The sequence below is a fragment of the Cyanistes caeruleus genome, chromosome Z, assembly GCF_971803275.1.
Source record: "Cyanistes caeruleus chromosome Z, bCyaCae1.hap1.1, whole genome shotgun sequence".
Classification (NCBI taxonomy): Eukaryota; Metazoa; Chordata; class Aves; order Passeriformes; family Paridae; genus Cyanistes; species Cyanistes caeruleus.
The window spans coordinates 64313929-64324110 of record NC_141732.1 but is presented as its reverse complement, the minus strand read 5'-3'; positions in this window follow the sequence as shown (position 1 = coordinate 64324110).

Here is a 10182-nt window from a genome sequence, read left to right as displayed (position 1 = left end):
CCAGGAGAGATTTTTTCTATATTTTCCACTGGAAAATAATTTGAACCAATAAAAAAAATTCTTTTGCAAAATCTTCTCATGTGATTTTTTTATTTTCTACCTAATTCTATCTTGCAGCTGCACACATCACATCTGCAGAAAAACACCATGCAAGCCAGATGATGGAGGACAATATTTTTATTGATGCATGTGTAATAAGCAATTATTAAATATCAGTTGATGGAGCTGATTTGCCAAATCAAAGTAAAACTCTCTCCAAAAAGTGCCACCTTATTACTTCCCTTTGTGCTGGTAAGGACACAACTAAGCACACCCTGCATACAAAGTGGCTGGGTCACTCAGCACCTTCTTAATGCTTTCTGTAAAACAAACAGCACACAAGGCACTGCTAGCATAGCTTCACAAAGGATTGTTTGCAATGCTTCAGTTGCTCGTTTAACTGAATGCGAGTTTTTTCCTACAAGACTAACGTTTAACGAGCGCGGCCAAGTATCGTCACCCTGCCTAACAGCAGACTCTGGCATGGGCTGCAAAGCCAGCTCGCTTGAACACTCAATAAATCAGCTGCACTCAAGTGAAGTGTATTGAACTGTTACCTATCAGACCAGTGTTTGAGGCTCTTAACAAAACTTTTTCTCACACTGGAAAGTCTCTTTCAGACGAGAAAACCTGTAATGGTGAAGTTTGTTCAAAAGTGGGAGGAAAGAGGTTGCAGTTGAGAGCTATATGTCTGTAAACCATATCAACAAAATAAAAGTCGAAAGTCTTTCAAAGTCAACAGGGTTTTGTTCGAATGAATTAGAATTAGGATTAATTAATGCTGAGCAATTCATTAAAGAGTAAACAATATGACCCACTGCAACTGGTGTTACAAGTAGTGACTCCTACCTTCAACCCACCCATACACATATGCACTATGAATGGATTATAATGAAAGATCTGGACGTTTTTCTGTAATATTTCTACTGAAGACTGATTAGCAATTGGAAATATGCCAAGATATTATGTTTGGTAGTAACCTTAAGGTAAGTAGCTCACTAGGTAAAGTCAGTGATAAATAAAAATAAGCAGAAGTGCTATGGGGAAGTCTGAACTTCATTGTGTTTGTTGAGGAGGATGTGTTGGATTGTCAGGAAGGTATTATAAGAGAGGATATCCTTAATACATTCTTCTTCACTTGAAGCACATGATATTCTGGAAATTGTGTGCTAGATAAGAGCTGTGTTGTCACTTTGAGATTGTAGCTGAATTTTAAACAGAGATTTGTTTTAGATAAGTTGTAGACAGCTAAGTGTATCACTTCTGTAATGCTCCCAGCATCTCACTGATATGTCTGCAAAGTGAAATGAAGTCGTCTGGGTTAAGTGTTTTTGTTTCTTTCTCACTATATATTCATTTTAGGCTCTTCATTATGGAACCTATACAGCCAATTGCTCAGTTATTTCACTTAAGTACTAGAAACGTGGCTGAAATTTTGTAGCTCACTGTAAAAGTATTTCCAAACCAGTATGTAAGAAACCATGTAGTTTGTCCTCGCTGGCAGCAGATGGTGCTGATATGTTGTGCCTGATACTTCTTTGAAAGCTGCTATTCAGGTTATCAATACCGTAGCAACATTGTTTTTTCTCATCCATTATCCCTAAGGTGCTTTACTATAAAATTGCCATCATCATCATCATCATCATCATCATCATCATCAGTCAGAATTTATCCAGATAAAATACAGTCTGTAGTTTGAAGATGAGGTTTGGACATTAACAGCAAGATTCACAAGATTATCAGAGAATTAAGCACTAACTGAAACAACACGTTTTAGGAAAAGGTGGATTCATCACGTCTAGGCTGTGGGACAAGGACCACTAATACTTTCAGGACCCAAGTATTTCAGGATATAAAAGTGAGGGTGCTCCTTGCCACATGATTGCTGACAAGACGTGCTCATATTTTACACCAGATTTCAGCAAGTGGCAAGATGTGAAGAGTTGGTCATAGAACATTGCCTTAAAAGCAATAGATGACAGATTGTCTCCATGTCAGAGAAAGAGATAGGTGACTAAAACTGGTCTTTGGGTAAGTTTTTAGGAAACTTTTGTTTAAATAAAGACATACTTTGAGAAACCTTGCTAGATAAGGATCACAGGGATTTAGATATCAAGTGTATACTGCATGTGCTAAGAAAGGTGTAACAAGTTGTGTTAAGGAAAGGATTACCATTCAACAGTGTGAGGAGCCTGAATAAGATTTACCACAGGTCTGAGTTTTGAAATAGATGGGAAAAATTTTTTGAACATACAGAGGTGAAAGCTTGTTTCCATTTTGCAATGGCAGCCAAGAGAGATTTCTGGGAACCAAGGCCTCCAGCTTCCTACCAGAGGGAAAATTATGTCCCAGCTTTGTTAAGTGCTTACTGAGCAGAGATCCTGAGATATGGAAACATCTTAATTTGTCTTCCTGTATTTCTTCATTGTTCTCTCTAGATTTTCAGCCAGTATACAAGAAAGATCCCAATCTTGCTGCCTGCTCAGTGCTTAAGTGCTTCTGAGTGGGTTGGAGGAACAGTTCTCACAGCAGTACGGACAAAACACTGGACCTTTCTAAGTGGCTGACAGTTGTAGTAGATGGTGGTTCTCATTTATTAAAGGGGGTTTTGACCCTTAAGTATTTCTACCTGCAACAGAGAGCAAAGCAAGTAAGGGGAAGAAAGGAATCAGGAAAGAAATAGGGACTCAATTCATGTGGCCGTTCTCATCACATCATTTCACACTGCAGTGAGCAGCTGTTGTTTAGACTCCAGAATGAAATATTGTTGACCAGGTAACTGGAATATTCTGGCAATGAACTCAAAGCTTCCTTTTAGCTGTACAATGAACTCAAAGCTTCATTTTAGCTGTGCAAAGGAGAGGTAATTAAGAGGACAAGAGGAGGAAATAGTTCCTGCTTCTTTGGTGGGGCTTAAATTAAAATCAACAATTAACATCTCAGTCCAGTACTCTGCTCATTAGAAATCTCTCATTACATTTATCTTTGCCAGCACAGTAAAAGCGGTTGTGAACTTGAGGGGAGTGAGCTCTAGAAATAACTATCCACTATTACTCTTCAGATGAACCCAAACACTCAAACATTAAAGAAAATTACATCTCCTACACAAACAATTGAGAAAACAAAAGCAAAAAATATGTAACTGTTGTTTATGTGTTGCATTCTGTCACAACAAGAATGTATTATGTTCATAGACAGGCATATAAAAGATTGGAATCTATCGATATACAATTTTTTCTGTCTTTTACCCATTTGTGCCACACTTTAACCTGTATCTAAACCTCTTTTACTTCTAACACTAAATTTAGCAGTAACAAAGAAGCCTGCTTGGCAAGTAAATGAGAGTAGATTAAGGCTCTATTTAACTCAGTGAGGAATTTGTGTCAGTTGCTACTTTCTGGCTTTATTGGTTTAAAAAGAGAGAGGTGGAAACAAAAAAAAAAAGGAAGCCAAGAAAACAAGGGCATCAAGGGATAAATGCATTTTGATAAATTATATTAATTTTCATGTAACACACAGTTGACTCCCAGGATTTTCAGCTTTAATTTGACCTTCAGCCTTCATAAAACAATGGCCTATTTCTTCATCAGCACACTACACTAATTTCCTGGTTTTGCTTTTCCATGGATAGATCAAAAGCTGTCTTGCTAAGTCATCCATCCCAGGCCTCTCGGCTGAGTTTTGCTCTTCAGCATGTTCTCCCTTTTTTTGTGCACACTGCAAGTCCATTTCAGCACACCACTTCTACACTCTAAGTCAAGGCTTCCAGCATGCTGGGATCCTGTGCTGGTATTAGGGAGCACATACAATGTAAAACTACATCTTGTTTAGCCTTGGATAAACTCCAACTGAACAAAGGAACCTCTGGGTTCATTGCCAGCTGCCAGCAGTGTGCCTAAATAATATTTCATCCTGTAATCCCAAGAGTCTGGATTAATAAACTGCCAAAATAGCACTTGGACATGGTTCTTTCCAAAGTTTCCCTACCAGCTTCTATTCCTAACACAATACTTATTTCTACATTACTAGTACCAAACTTCTGTATGTTATTGTACAATTAAGTATTGCAAAAAGTAATTACAGCTCTGAAAAATTATGGATTGCAACTATATCTAAGGCTTCAGGCACCTGCTGTAGTTGATTCCTCTCATGTTATTTTGGACACAGGGCAAGGTTTCTAACATTCTTTCCTTTTAATACAGATTAAAAAGCACTGTCATCTCTCAATGCAAGCATCTTTCACTCAAGTAATTGCTGACAGGTTCAGCTTCAACAACTGTGAGTTCCTGAAATTCTGTTGCACCTCCATATGATTTGCCATGGAAATAAGTCCCTGGTTTCACTTCCAAAGACTATTATTTAGGGGATAGTGTCCAACTGTATTTTCAATATAGTTGAATGCATAATTTAAGTTTTCAGTTAAAATGGTTTTTCGGGTTTGTTTTTCTGTTTCACTGTCGTGGTTTTAAACCAATAACTAAGAAAATTACTTACTTTTTGCTGTGAGATATGGATTAGAACAAGAGCAAAACAGGCATACAACTTAAAAGGAAAAAAAAAAAAAAGTTTATTGACAAACTACAACAACAAGAACACCAGAATAAACTTCCAGAAAAACCCTTCCATCCCCTATCCACCCACTACTTCCCCGTTCACATGACAACAGAGACAAAAAACTCTGGAACTTTGATGCTTAAAACAGTCCCAATTCTTGCTACAGTCTTTTCACCAGTCTTTATAGAGAAACAGAAGTTTCTTCCTGTTAATTTATGGAGTTTCTCACAAGAAAACTATTTTTGTTATAGTTTTCTATTGCCCTAATGTTAGCTGCCCAGAGCTTCTATTATTAGAGTTCACTCCTCCCATTTTCACATCACTCTGAAGTGTGTATGGGCCATGCGTCTAGAGATAGCATTTTTAAGGATAAGTTATTCAAAGGCAAAAAAAAGTCTTCTTCATCTGTTTATGTGAGCTTCACCAGAAAACAGTTTTCTCATGGCCTCTCAGGGCTTCAAATCTCCCAACAGTTTTCTCATTGCCTCTCAAGGCTTTTAATCTCCCAGTACTTCACTATACTATAATTACTCTTTACTCATATTTACACTTTGAACACTATTCCTCTCTAGATCCTGTATCATGAATTAAAGGAGTTCTTTTCAGGACTTCATTGTCCATCTCCATAGTTTTAACAGGGAGATATTTCAGCTTAATTAAAGCATCTTCTTAATTCTCTACCTTTCCTGAAGCTTCTTTTCTTTCCTGTCACTGGTAGTTTATAAAGTCTCTTTTCATGTTGATCTCTCTCTCTCTCTCTCTCTCTGGATAAAAAGATTAATCCGCAAGTCTCATCTGGGTAATGAAAGAGTTAAAATCTTGCCCAGGCTTTTGTAGATGGTTCTGTGATCTCTGCCGAACAGGAGCTGGAGCCGTCTGCGATGGAAGGTTCCTCATGGCTGCTCTGGAGAGCGTGGTCGCTGCTCCAGCTTGCTGCAAGTCCAGGGCCTCTCTCTTTCTTCACTGGGCAGTTTCTAGTGAATTAGTTACAGCAAAACCTGAGATCGGCTTGGCCCGGCCCAGGGAAAACCTTCCCCAGGCCCCCCCATCTCCCGGCCGGGAGACGGGGCAGGCCCGGCCCCATCCCCGCCCGGCCGCATGGCCTGGGCAGGGACGGGAGGCCTGGAGCTCCACCACCCTCCACAGCCAGAAAACAAAGAGAGCCCAGAGAGCTCTGCTTTTACACTTTAAGGTAGGGTTCACAAGTTGATCCCATTTTTCAATGGCCTAAACTGCTGTCAATTCCCAGCAATGACCGATAATTGGTCAGAGAAAAGACTCCAGGCAGTTCCCAGCAACTCCAACTTTCTTAAAGGTAAAGTAACTCCATGACATTCACACTTTCAAAACTGATCCATTTACAGATCAAAATAGATTTTTCCAATCTACAAATTTACAAAGACAATACCCCTCACCTCCCTACTGAGATAAGGACTTCAGCAAACCAGGGATGCAGATTTTAGATGACAGAGGTTAAGTCGTACCCTCAGCACTTACAAACTTAATGTTGAAGATACCCAGTTTGTACCTTACTCTGTAGGAGATGTTCATCTATTTCAACTCTTCCACTTTTCTTATCCTCTATAACCCTTTCTTGATATTCAGGTTATAAATATAGGTCAAACCATCTCTACCAACCCACATTTTGTAGAATTCCTTCCCCTCACAAGAGATACAAGTAGATTCCAGCTCCTCTCAGAGACACTGTGAGTCTCTAGTCCTGCAAAGACCTTGGAACGGCTGTATTCCTGAACACACTCAAAGGCCCACTGAGACAAAGGAGACTGTGAATTCCACCTGGAGATACAAATCTAATCACAAAATTCAGAAGAGAGGAACACACTATGAACGTACATAAAATTGGAACTACACTAGAGACAATCAGACCAAACAAGAATAATATGCTACAATTTTTACAATAAATGTATCTGCATCTGTATTATTAATAACACCTTTCACACAAAGAGGCCAGTGTGAGAGATTCAGCTGTTGATTTTACCCCCATCTTTTCCTTTCCTCTTTGTTTTGTTGATATGCACTTGCTCTGCACACCCCAGAAAATCCTGAGGTATGTGTTGCCCATTGCTCCAATCATGTGAAAGCATGTTTGATAGCTCTAATTAGACTTCTGAAGAACACTGTATAGAAGTACTGGGTGCCTACCTCTTATCACCTGTGTAATCATCCCTAGGGCACCAACCAATTGCAAAGAAAACAATACAAAGGAATGTCCTAAGAGAAAAAAATACCTTATTCAGGGATGTTAGAAAGCTGAGCAGTGGTGTGTCACAGGTTCAGCAGTGATTTTTTAACACTCTTTACCTCTCACCTTGAAAAATGGTGCAAAATGTTCCAAGGCCACAACCTGTTGGAAGTCAAACTGGAATATGTTAGGAAACCTCCTTCACCTATTTCTACTTGTGATCCACTTGAGTAAGGGAATTACAAACATACGAAGCTTTGATGACAGACAGAGAAAGCCCATTAGAGTACAACAGTAAGCATGTTTATTCTGCCTTCAAGAGAAAACTCTGCAGCCAGTAAGTAAACTGAAAAGTGAACTTCTCAGGCATGCAACATGCAAGCTGAAGGTTGGTTTTGCCATAAACTCAAGTAGGTCAAAGGACCTGCCTGGGACATTCAGTTTTTAGGAGTAAATGACAGGATGGACATAATCAGATTTCAATGGACATGTTCAATATAATAGCAGCTATGTCCCAGGCTTTCCTAGTGCTGTGGGGTTTGCAAATTGCATATTGCAGATCACAGTCAGATCGTAAACCCTCTCCATCATGTGACATTAAAGAAGAATGATTTCAGGTGGGGTCTTGAACAACAACAAACTTTTGAACAAATGAAACAGGAGATTGCTCATGGAGTTGTCCTTGGGCCAGTCAGGACAGGATAAAATGTGAAAAATGTGCTCTGCACTGCAGCCAGGCAAAATGGTCCTTCCTGGAGTCCTGTCAAAAGGTATCCAGGAGACTCAAGGGTGAGCCCTGGAGTTCTAGAGTCAGGGATACAAAGGATCTGAGGCCTTCTACACCCCGGCTGAAAAAGAGATCTTTGTAGCTTATGATATGATTTGAGCTGCCTCAGAAATGATTGGCACTAAAGCACAGCTTCTTCTGGCATCCTGACTGCCAGTGCAGGACTGGATGTTGAAAAGGAAAGTGCCTTCCACACATCATGCCACTGGAACAAGTCAATTGTTCTGGCCACACATGGAGCTCAAGCAGAAAACCCCTATCACCCAGGGATCTTGGAAGTCATCACAAACTGGCCTGAAGGTGAAAATTTTGGATTATCATCATAAGAGGAGGAAAAGGCTGAGGAGGTCCTATATAACAATCAGCTGCCAGAAAATGAAGTGATGTTCTCTCTTCACTGATGGTTCCTGATGTATTGTAAAGACAAATTGAAAGTGGAAAGGTGCTGTATGGAGTTGTTCTACACTATCGAGGAACAAGGTGGATCCAGGCAATTCACAAGCTGTCCAGATAGCTCTAGATATCACTGAATGAGAGATGGCCAATGCTCTACTGAGGTGCTCCCCGCCCAGGGAGGCAAAGATTTAGTTTCAGATAAGGATTGTTAAAATGAGAGGCTTGGCTTTGAAGCCCAGGAAGAGGGAATTCCATTCCTCTGCCGCGGGGGTGGGCCCTGTGAGCGCAGGAAGAGTTGCCCCATTCCGGACCCTGCACCCTGTGGGGGTGGCAGTCCAGGGAGTTCTGATTGGGTTTGTGCCCCTGGGGTTTCTCCCTTGCTCTGCTCCTATTAGACCGCGACCTTAAAGTCCCCCCAGGTTCTGTCCCACAAAACCCATCATCCTGCCTCTGTTTGGGGCTCTGTCTCTGATCTAAGCTGAGTTTGTCCCTGTGATGAATAAATGGTTTCCTGACCAGAAGCTTGTCTGGTTGAGTCCCATGTCGGTCACTGGTAACTGTAGCCTCCCTGGACATGATCCTGCAACCCAGAACGCTACACTCTACCTCTACACTGACTTGCCCATGGTGGCAAATGCTCTGTAGGGGTGGCTGGACCACTGGAAAAAGACCAATTGGCAGTGCAGAGGGAAGCCCATCTGGGCTACTGAAGTGTGGCACCTCTGCCCAGGTGAAGAAGTTGTCTGTAAAGTACATCATGTAGGTGGACCATACCCAAGAGCTGGACTTCTGAAGAATATCAGAGCAATGGAGAGGTAGATCAAGTTGCCAAGGTTGAAGCGTCTCAGGTGGATCTGGACTGGCAACACAAGGGTGAATTATTTCTGTCTCAATGTACCCATGATGCCTCAGGTCACCAGGGAAGAGATGCAACATCCAGACGGGCTCATGATCTTAACCATGGACACTCTCCCTGGTTATCCCAAACTGTGGCAGATTGGACACATCACACTGCCCCAAACTCACCAAGACAAGCTTTATGTGTTTACAGTGTAAACAGCCACTGGATGACCCTTGGGAAAGGACCTATTTTGGATTAGTCCTGCCTCAAGCAAAAGCAAATACATCCATGGGATGACTTTTGCTCAAGGATGTGGATGCACTTGGTGGATAACGCAGAAGGACAGGGAAACATGACATGTACACCAAGGAGGTTCGATTTTTGGATGAGAACAGTCTGTTACACTGAATTGTATAAGATTGGTTTCTGAATGACACCACCACTGTATCCCACAACTACCATGAGCAACAAGGACAGACTGCTCCAGATACACCAGTTGTGAGCTGATGCAGCTCACAACCAGACAACAGCACACAAGTCCTCCTTCTCTGGGAAATGTCTAGGGAGGGTTGGGTGTTCTTCCTTTTGTTCCGTCTCACCTATAGAATTTTACCCATTAGTTGCAGGGAAACCTGATTGATGGTACTTACTGGGTGCTTGAGAAACACAAAGAGTTTGGCTGTGCGCAGGGGGAAGGGGGGCAGCTGGGGGCTGGCTGGTTTTCTTGGGGCTTCAGAGCAGGTTACTGGGAGAAGGGAGTTTGTCCTGACTCAGACAGAGCTTCTTCTTTTTCTTCTCTTCGTTGGTGGCCTCACACCCCCTGTCCTGCCGGGACGTGTGGCGGTGCCAGCCACCGCCGTGGAGCTGCTGATCCACCTCAGCCACCAGCCCAGGATCTCAGCTCATCCCTCTGCTGATCCACCTCAGCCACCAGCCCAGGATCTCTGCTCATCCCTCTGCTGATCCACCTCAGCCACCGGCCCAGGATCTCTGCTCATCCCTGCTGTTCCAGCCGAGTGTTCCTCAGAGCCCTGCAGGAGCACCGGCACTGCCCACCCGAGGGGGTTGTGAAACAAAGCCTCTCCTCCATCCCTTCCCATCTCGGCCGAGAAGGCTCTCACAGGGTCCCTGGTTCTGTTTTCTTGTTAATGCTGTAGTTATTGTTTTGTGTGTTATACACACTAGTAAAGAACTGTTATTCCTATCCCCAGATCTCTGCCTGAGAGCCCCTTGATTTCAAAATCATAGTAATTTGGAGGGAGAGGGTTTACATTTTCATTCCAAGGATGGCTCCTGCCCACCCTAGCAGACACCTGTCTTCCAAACCAGGAAAAGAGGACAGAACCCACAGTCATGGACTAC